Source organism: Montipora capricornis, chromosome 1 (assembly GCF_036669925.1).
Source record: "Montipora capricornis isolate CH-2021 chromosome 1, ASM3666992v2, whole genome shotgun sequence".
Taxonomy (NCBI): Eukaryota; Metazoa; Cnidaria; class Anthozoa; order Scleractinia; family Acroporidae; genus Montipora; species Montipora capricornis.
In genome coordinates, this window is record NC_090883.1 from 20,632,020 (window position 1) to 20,639,519 (window position 7,500).

Sequence of the window (7,500 nt, forward strand, 5' to 3'; positions counted from 1 at the left end):
GGTTTTCACTCACGTGATCAACAGCCATGTTTTTCAACGAAAGCAAAGAAAACGTTTTGGGGGTGAGGGGGGGGGGGGTGTGAATGGGTTAAGGGACATTTTCATTATTTACAAGGACATCATTCATCAAGTTATTGTTTTTCAGTTTCTAGAAGCAGACAACACACATTTCAACATTTGTTGCACGTGTTGTCAACTACAATACACGGTTTGCAACCAATCTCTAGAGACTCGGATAACAATAATATTATTTATTTATTTAATGTACGATAATTATTTCTGGTAGACAAACAAGAGGATCGAGCCAATGAGAGATCTTCTAGTTTTACCAACCAATGTGGCAGCAATGATGTTACATAAAAAACCACCCATACAATATGACAATGATTATTCATTTTACTATGATGCATGGAGTGGTCATCCATTTTCCTGAGGAGCACAGATCATGTTAGAGATTCTCTTTCCACCTTGATTGAATGTCACTGATCTTTAACTCTTTGGAATGGTCTAAAGCCAATAGACCAATTTTGATATATTCAAATTCAGTCCTAAACGATAGGCATCATCTCGAGGCTCTGGGGAATTAATATAAGGATTTGTATGAGTTTATTTCCCTGAGAGCCTTGTGATGATGCCTTTTGTTTAGGACTGAATTTTAATGTATCGAAATTGGTCTATTGAAACAATATTACTGTTTTACGTTTTTTTGTTTAAAATCATCTGTGGCTACACAGTCACATTCCATAACCTCCAAAGTAGGAGCCCATTCTTTCTCTTTTCCATTGGTTTTTTTATTTACCTGTGCTAAATTTGTATTCAATTTGTTAAAATTGCACAGGCAGTATGGATTTTGCAAAGAGCAGAGAGACAAAGTAAGTCAATAAGAGACAATCATGATTTTCTTAACAAACGATCTTCACAGTTGAAAAAATGGCCGGGTTTAAATAGGATTTCAGGTGATGACCATGTGATTGTGCTGCAAATGGCTCTACAGATGAGCTGGGGTCAGTCAAGCAACCTGGGAGCTGCTCAGTTGCAAATGTAGAATAGAACCCATAGGCAGTGAAAGTAGGATGGAGGATAAATGAAAACTGAAGCAGTAGTCATTGTACTAGTCTCTGTATTCCCTCTGTTGCAGCCAGTTAAGAGATATTTGATGATCAGTGACAAGAATGTACATGTACATGTAAATGCCATTGTTATTACATGTACTTCCTTTTTCATTAGGAAAAGGAGCAAACTGAGAAGAAAAAGGCTGCGGCGGCTGCCATTCCTGGAAGAGTAAATTCAGAATTGGCAAGTGAAGAAGATGAATGTGTGGTGGAGCAGCTATAGGTATTGTACTCGTGTAAAATGCTGACAGCTAGGGTTGCATATGGTTGCTACTAGTTTAAATCCGTCTCTGGTGGATACTCTAGCTCGATCTACCACCGAACAGAGACCCTTCACAACTACATGTGCTCCTCCGATCTGAATCACTGTGACATGTTGGCACGTGTTTTGCACACCGCTATTTTTTGTATTTTATAAAGAAAAATTGTTACATTTAGTGTTATCTTGATTTGAAAAAAATCCAATTGCTTGAAATTTCATAATGTAGCCGTACTGAAGTTTTAGTTTTTCCCAAACAGTATGTTGTCTTATTTTTGTTTGTTCCAGAAACGTCTAAAATCATTGCTGAAGGGAGTTTCTGTTATGGAAGGAAAAGAGGTAAGGCAGTGAGGGGATTCATTTGTGTAGATAACGATCATTTTCTGTGAACAATAATCAAATGATTACCGATATTATTTATTTTCAGGGTGCACAATGATCCAGTACAGTTGGATCAATATTTGGACTTCAATCGGAGGAAATCTCGCAGATTGCGTCTGAGTATACTGAACGGGTATGTATGGAACTTAGTGGTAATTTTGCTCTAAGTACTGACAGATTGTTTGGGATTTTTTAAACGTAGGTTGCCAAAAATTGTATTATACTGTAGTTGTTCTTCTGTGGGTGAAGAGATTAAGAAAGTGTGATTCAGGCGGCAGAATTCAGCCCATATTAATTTGATCTCACTAAACTGAAATAGAGACTTTTGCACCAACCCTTTTTGAACAGTGGGAATGTTAAATAGAAATTGCCTAATGGGTGACTGGAAAGGCAGATGTCAGTACAATGGCAGTGATTTCTCCTAAGGTATCTAAAGATACGGAATGTTGGTGGGCCAGACTTTGAACCTCTGTCCACTTGCACCAAGCGATGGACTCAATTGGTCGTGCATTGGACTACAGTGCGGGAGGTGGAGGATTAATCTCCCACCCAACCATTCACTACTTTCTCAAATCCCATAGTACACCTCTTTTACCCCCCCCTCCCCCTCTAAAAAAAATTCATAGGCATCGTTTTTATGGGATTTGAGAAAGTACAGAATAATACTAAGGGTGCACTCAATTGACCGGAATAAAAATATGTGGAGTGATGATTTAATACGCTATGTCTGGCGTTTCGACAAGAGTAACAAGAAGACTTGTGGACTTTCATAACCATTGCATTAATTATGCTTTGGTAACACAGCTCCGTAAAATTGAACTTTTCATCAACAATTTCTAAATTGAGTTCAAGTCAACAGATCACACATTCACATTACAAAGGTGATCTAAATAATAAAGATATGTTTAAAATAGCATTTTAACAGGTGTTTGACAAATTTAAATAAATGTGAATCTCCGTAAAAACGCAGGATTTCTAACTTCTATTCCGTTTATTCCTATTCCGGAATACGGTCAATCGAACGCGCCCTAAGATTCTTTAGTCTCCTCAGATAAGGACCACAAATGGGAGGTGCTGTCATATATTTGAACATAGTTAATAGAGGGGAATGGTTATAAAACCCGACAAATTTCTTTGTTGTAGGTTTTTGTTCTCGTTTTTGGCCTTGGCAGTGCAGGAAACACACAATAGTTGTTTACTCCGTATTGAGGAACTAACCAATAGAAAAGTGTTGGTTACAAAGTGTATGAGCGCAAAGCAAAAGATTGTGCACGGTCGTGGACTTTCCAACCAAAATCTTGGCATCTTTGTTTGCTCCTTTGATGTTTGCCGAGCTTCAAAACCAGTCCCCTCTATTAACTACGATTTGAACTACATTTATGTAATTCACACATTCATCTATTACTGGAGATAATGGTTGCGATCACACTTGAGAGAATCACAGTGTAACACTGGTGTTGACACTACTCTAGTGGTTGCAGTCGCACTAGAGAGTTAACACTAGTGTTAAAGCAAGTTCTATTTTTCAGTGTTCCCCTAGGGATTCAAAAAACCAGAGAGTGGACACTGGTTTAGTGTCAACACTTTTGTTACACTGTGTTTCTCTAAGTGTGACCGCGACCAATGAATCCCTAGGGGAACACTGAAAAATAGAACTTGATTTAACAGTACTGTTGACTCCCTAATGCGAACGCAACCAATATGAACTTGAAAGTGACCAGCTCCCAACGGGGGGTGCCTACAAAACGAAGACCGAAGACCGAAGACCCAAAAAGGAAGACCCAAAAACGAAAACTTGAATCTCAATTAATTTAAGAACTGTTAAAACGTGCTGAAACGCATTTTTCGGCGCTAAAACAATAAAATCGATAGGGTCTTCGTTTTGTACAAATGCTCCCCTCAAACTACAAAACGAAGACTCTCGCCAAAAAGCTTTATTTTCGCAGCTAGAAACGCAGTGTCAGGTCTTAGTCGAACGTCAACCCAAACTCACTCGTGAGATACTTCTTGTGTGAATCTCGAAGGCTATCTTTAATATCATTGGGGATTTCAATGTAGTCCACTGAAAAGTAGGTAAATCTGTTAGTTACACACTTTTTCGCCGCGTGGTAGTATCTCACGGTTTCTTGACGGGAAGGCCTGCAATTTGACCAATCACCATTGACGGGATACATCCACCGTTCTTTGTGTGAGACTATTAAGTCAAAGGAGATGACCCTCTTTCGGTGGCAAAAGTCCCAGTGGAAATAAAGCGCTTTTAGCGAGGGTCTTCGGGGGGGCATTTCTACAAAACGAAAACCCCATTGATTTTATTGTTTTAGCGCCGAACAATGCGTTTCAGCACCTTTTAACAGCTTTTAAATGAGTTGAGATTCAAGTCTTCGTTTTTGGCTCTTCGGTCTTCGTTTTGTAGACACCCCCCAACGGGCTTGATAACTTAGATGGTAGAGCGAGTGCAGTGCAGTTGCGCGTCAAAGCTGACGTTCCGAGTGTTAGCCCATCGTCAGAGCGAATGTTTAGTCAGCTAAAAAGAGATCAACATAATTCAGACTGTCCCTGCTTGCACCATAAAAGAGAAGCCCCAGATGCATTTTGGACTATTTTGCCAGATGCACCCAACAGGCAAAGGCTTGGTTGAATCTGCTTCAATGGCTATTGCTTAATAGAAAACTGCCTTCCGGAAGTGCCTCTCTTGAGATAAAGCAACCGATCAAAAAGTTATATTTTGTTGTGTTATTTAAGCAATAGAGGACGTTGTCCATGTTCCCCTCAAACTACAAAACGAAGACTCTCGCCAAAAAGCTTTATTTTCGCAGCTAGAAACGCAGTGTCAGGTCTTAGTCGAACGTCAACCCAAACTCACTCGTGAGATACTTCTTGTGTGAATCTCGAAGGCTATCTTTAATATCATTGGGGATTTCAATGTAGTCCACTGAAAAGTAGGTAAATCTGTTAGTTACACACTTTTTCGCCGCGTGGTAGTATCTCACGGTTTCTTGATGGGAAGGCCTGCAATTTGACCAATCACCATTGACGGGATACATCCACCGTTCTTTGTGTGAGACTATTAAGTCAAAGGGGATGACCTTCTTTCGGTGGCAAAAGTCCCAGTGGAAATAAAGCGCTTTTAGCGAGGGTCTTCGGGGGGGCATTTCTACAAAACGAAAACCCCATTGATTTTATTGTTTTAGCGCCGAACAATGCGTTTCAGCACCTTTTAACAGCTTTTAAATGAGTTGAGATTCAAGTCTTCGTTTTTGACTCTTCGGTCTTCGTTTTGTAGACACCCCCCAACGGGCTTGATAACTTAGATGGTAGAGCGAGTGCAGTGCAGTTGCGCAGTCATGAGTTTGAGTCAAGTTCAAGCCGTTGCTTCATTAGGGACCAGGGAGTTTAAGAACCGAGGACGGCTACGGCCACTGAAGACACCACAAAGCAATAATATTATTGGGTTAGAGAAAAAATAATCGTGCTGCAAGTGCGGCACGCATTTTAGCGCATATTTTTGAGGTATTCTGCGTAACAACGACGTGGAATCATCAAATTTGAGGCTTTTACGACAACGTGATACAAAATAAAACCTCTCGTACCCAATTTATTTTTAGGGTACTTCGCCCACAATTGTACGACGTGAACGAGATGCAATGATCGCGAAAGAGTGACGTTTTGGTACATATCGCCATCGTAAATCATAAATTATTGGGGAGTTTAAGCAAAGACGACGGTAACGGCAACGAAAACATCACACCAAAATAGAACTTAGCGCTATCGCAAGTATTTCGCAATTATTCCGTCTTGTTGCCGTTATACAATACGGGCGAACTATCCTGTCACTGGATGGGTACAAATGGTTAAGTAAAAATAGAAAATGACTTTTACATTGTTATGTGCTCACGTTGTCGTCAAAACCTAAAATTTGGTGATTTCACGTTGTTGTTTTGTGGAGTGCGGCAAAAATGCGAAAATGCACGGAAATTCGTGCTGCACGTGCAGCACGATTATTTTTGCCTTCTTAACCAATGATATTCTTGCTTTGTGGCGTTGTGTTGCCGTAGCCGTTGTCTTTGGTTAAACTCCCTAACTTAAGATCTACGACGGCGAAGTTGACGAAAGCGTCACCTCATAATATTACTTTAAACTACTGTAATTCTTTCGCGATGATTCCATCTCGTTCACGTGTTACAATGTGGGCTAAGTATCCTAAAAATAAGTTGGTACGAGCGGTTTCAAAGTTAAAATAAAGAATGAAGGATTCCCTGTTGCATGCTTACGTTGTCATCAAAACATCAAATTTGGTGATTTCGCATCGTTGTTAAGGCCAGTTTCAACGCTTTGTACGATTTGTCGGCCCGATTTATCGGCCCGACGGTGTCGGAGAGCAAATCTTGCATATACTTTGACAGCCGATGAACGTCCGATTCACGGAAATGAAAATCGAGCCGATTCAATGCAACAGATGTTTTAAGTCGGGCCGAAGCCGCCAAGTCAATCAAAGGGTATGCGAGTGGGTAATGCGCATAAATACTTAAAAAATTACAGAGTTCAAAATGGCGGATACTAAAGGGACAACGGGAATATTTTGTTGAGGAAAAATGACACGTTTTTACGCAATTTACACGGTACGATTTATCGGCCAGACAAAACCGGCCGACAAATCGTACTGTGTAAACCGGCCTTTGTGCAGCTTATGCGCAGAAATTTGTGCTCAAATGCGTGCCACACGTGCAGCACGATCCTTCATTCTCGTTCCCAGAGCTGCGATCCTCTTGGCCAGCGCCTCGGATCGAGAGCTCTGGCCGGTCCCAATCCGTTTTCGCCACTGATTGGTCAGATGGGAACACAATAAAAATGATAACCGGAAGAAATCGGAAGAGAATGGCCGAAGGGATTCTATTTTCTGTTTGCCGTACTTTCAACAGATATATTATTAGTAGCAACCATCCTTTGGATTTATTTGGTGAAAAGACAATTAGGGAAGGAATCGTACGGGATTGAGAAGAGTTTTCTGGTTTGAAAATTTCTGTCGACGATGGTTTATTACCATCGCGAAAATGTAGATCTTGCTACGTTACGGTCACGACATTTCAGGGGTTTATAAAGACGGTAGTTCATTCGAAAGCTCAGCACGAGTCGGTTATCCGATCTAAAAGAAGGAAGTCTGTGCAGCAGAGCCCGTCCTTCACCAGGTGTGGGACGCGAGAAAAAAAGGAGCAAGGTCAGCTGGTTATATGTTACGCAGGATTTTTGACTAAGCTCGATCGATTCATGTGTTTACGGTGTAATTATTGTTCATGTGTTTAACAACGCAAAGCCTTGACTCCTTTTGAATATGTCCGTGGTGAGGAAGAAAAGATTAAGCCAACAGCTAACCCGGTTATCGCGTACTTTTTTGTTACATTCTCTTATTGCAATAATGAAATTTGTAAGTATATTTTCTTTGTGTAATATCGCATTAAAGTTGGAACTTGATTCCTTCCATGTCATGTTTGCATTAGTTACAAGAAAATCATACAACTAAGGTTGATAGAAAAGGCTTCAGTTGAGAGCAACCCCTGATGAAAAGGGACTACAGCCCCTGATGAAAAATGGGGATAAAGTGGGGATGGGGGCTATCCAAAAAATGGATAAATTCCTGTCAAGTTCAATCTCAAGTGATCTTGACAACCTGCATCTTCTGGATAGTTTCTTATCCAGAGGAGAGCTTGAAGGATTCTCCTGCTGGTACACAGCTACTGAAAAACAACTTTT

The 7,500-nt window shown here is 40.5% G+C and overlaps 1 protein-coding gene across 1 annotated transcript in view; it reads left to right on the forward strand.

The window, feature by feature from the left end:
- LOC138023309 (ATP synthase subunit C lysine N-methyltransferase-like) overlaps window positions 1-7,221 on the forward strand; it is a 29,989-nt gene extending 22,768 nt beyond the window's left edge. Inside the window, exons 5-9 of the mRNA XM_068870348.1 lie at window positions 839-872; window positions 1,228-1,335; window positions 1,660-1,710; window positions 1,799-1,885; window positions 4,166-7,221. The gene's annotated coding sequence lies outside the window, so the exon portion shown is untranslated. The remainder of the gene's footprint in view (window positions 1-838; window positions 873-1,227; window positions 1,336-1,659; window positions 1,711-1,798; window positions 1,886-4,165) is intronic.
- Window positions 7,222-7,500: the final 279 nt, after the last annotated feature.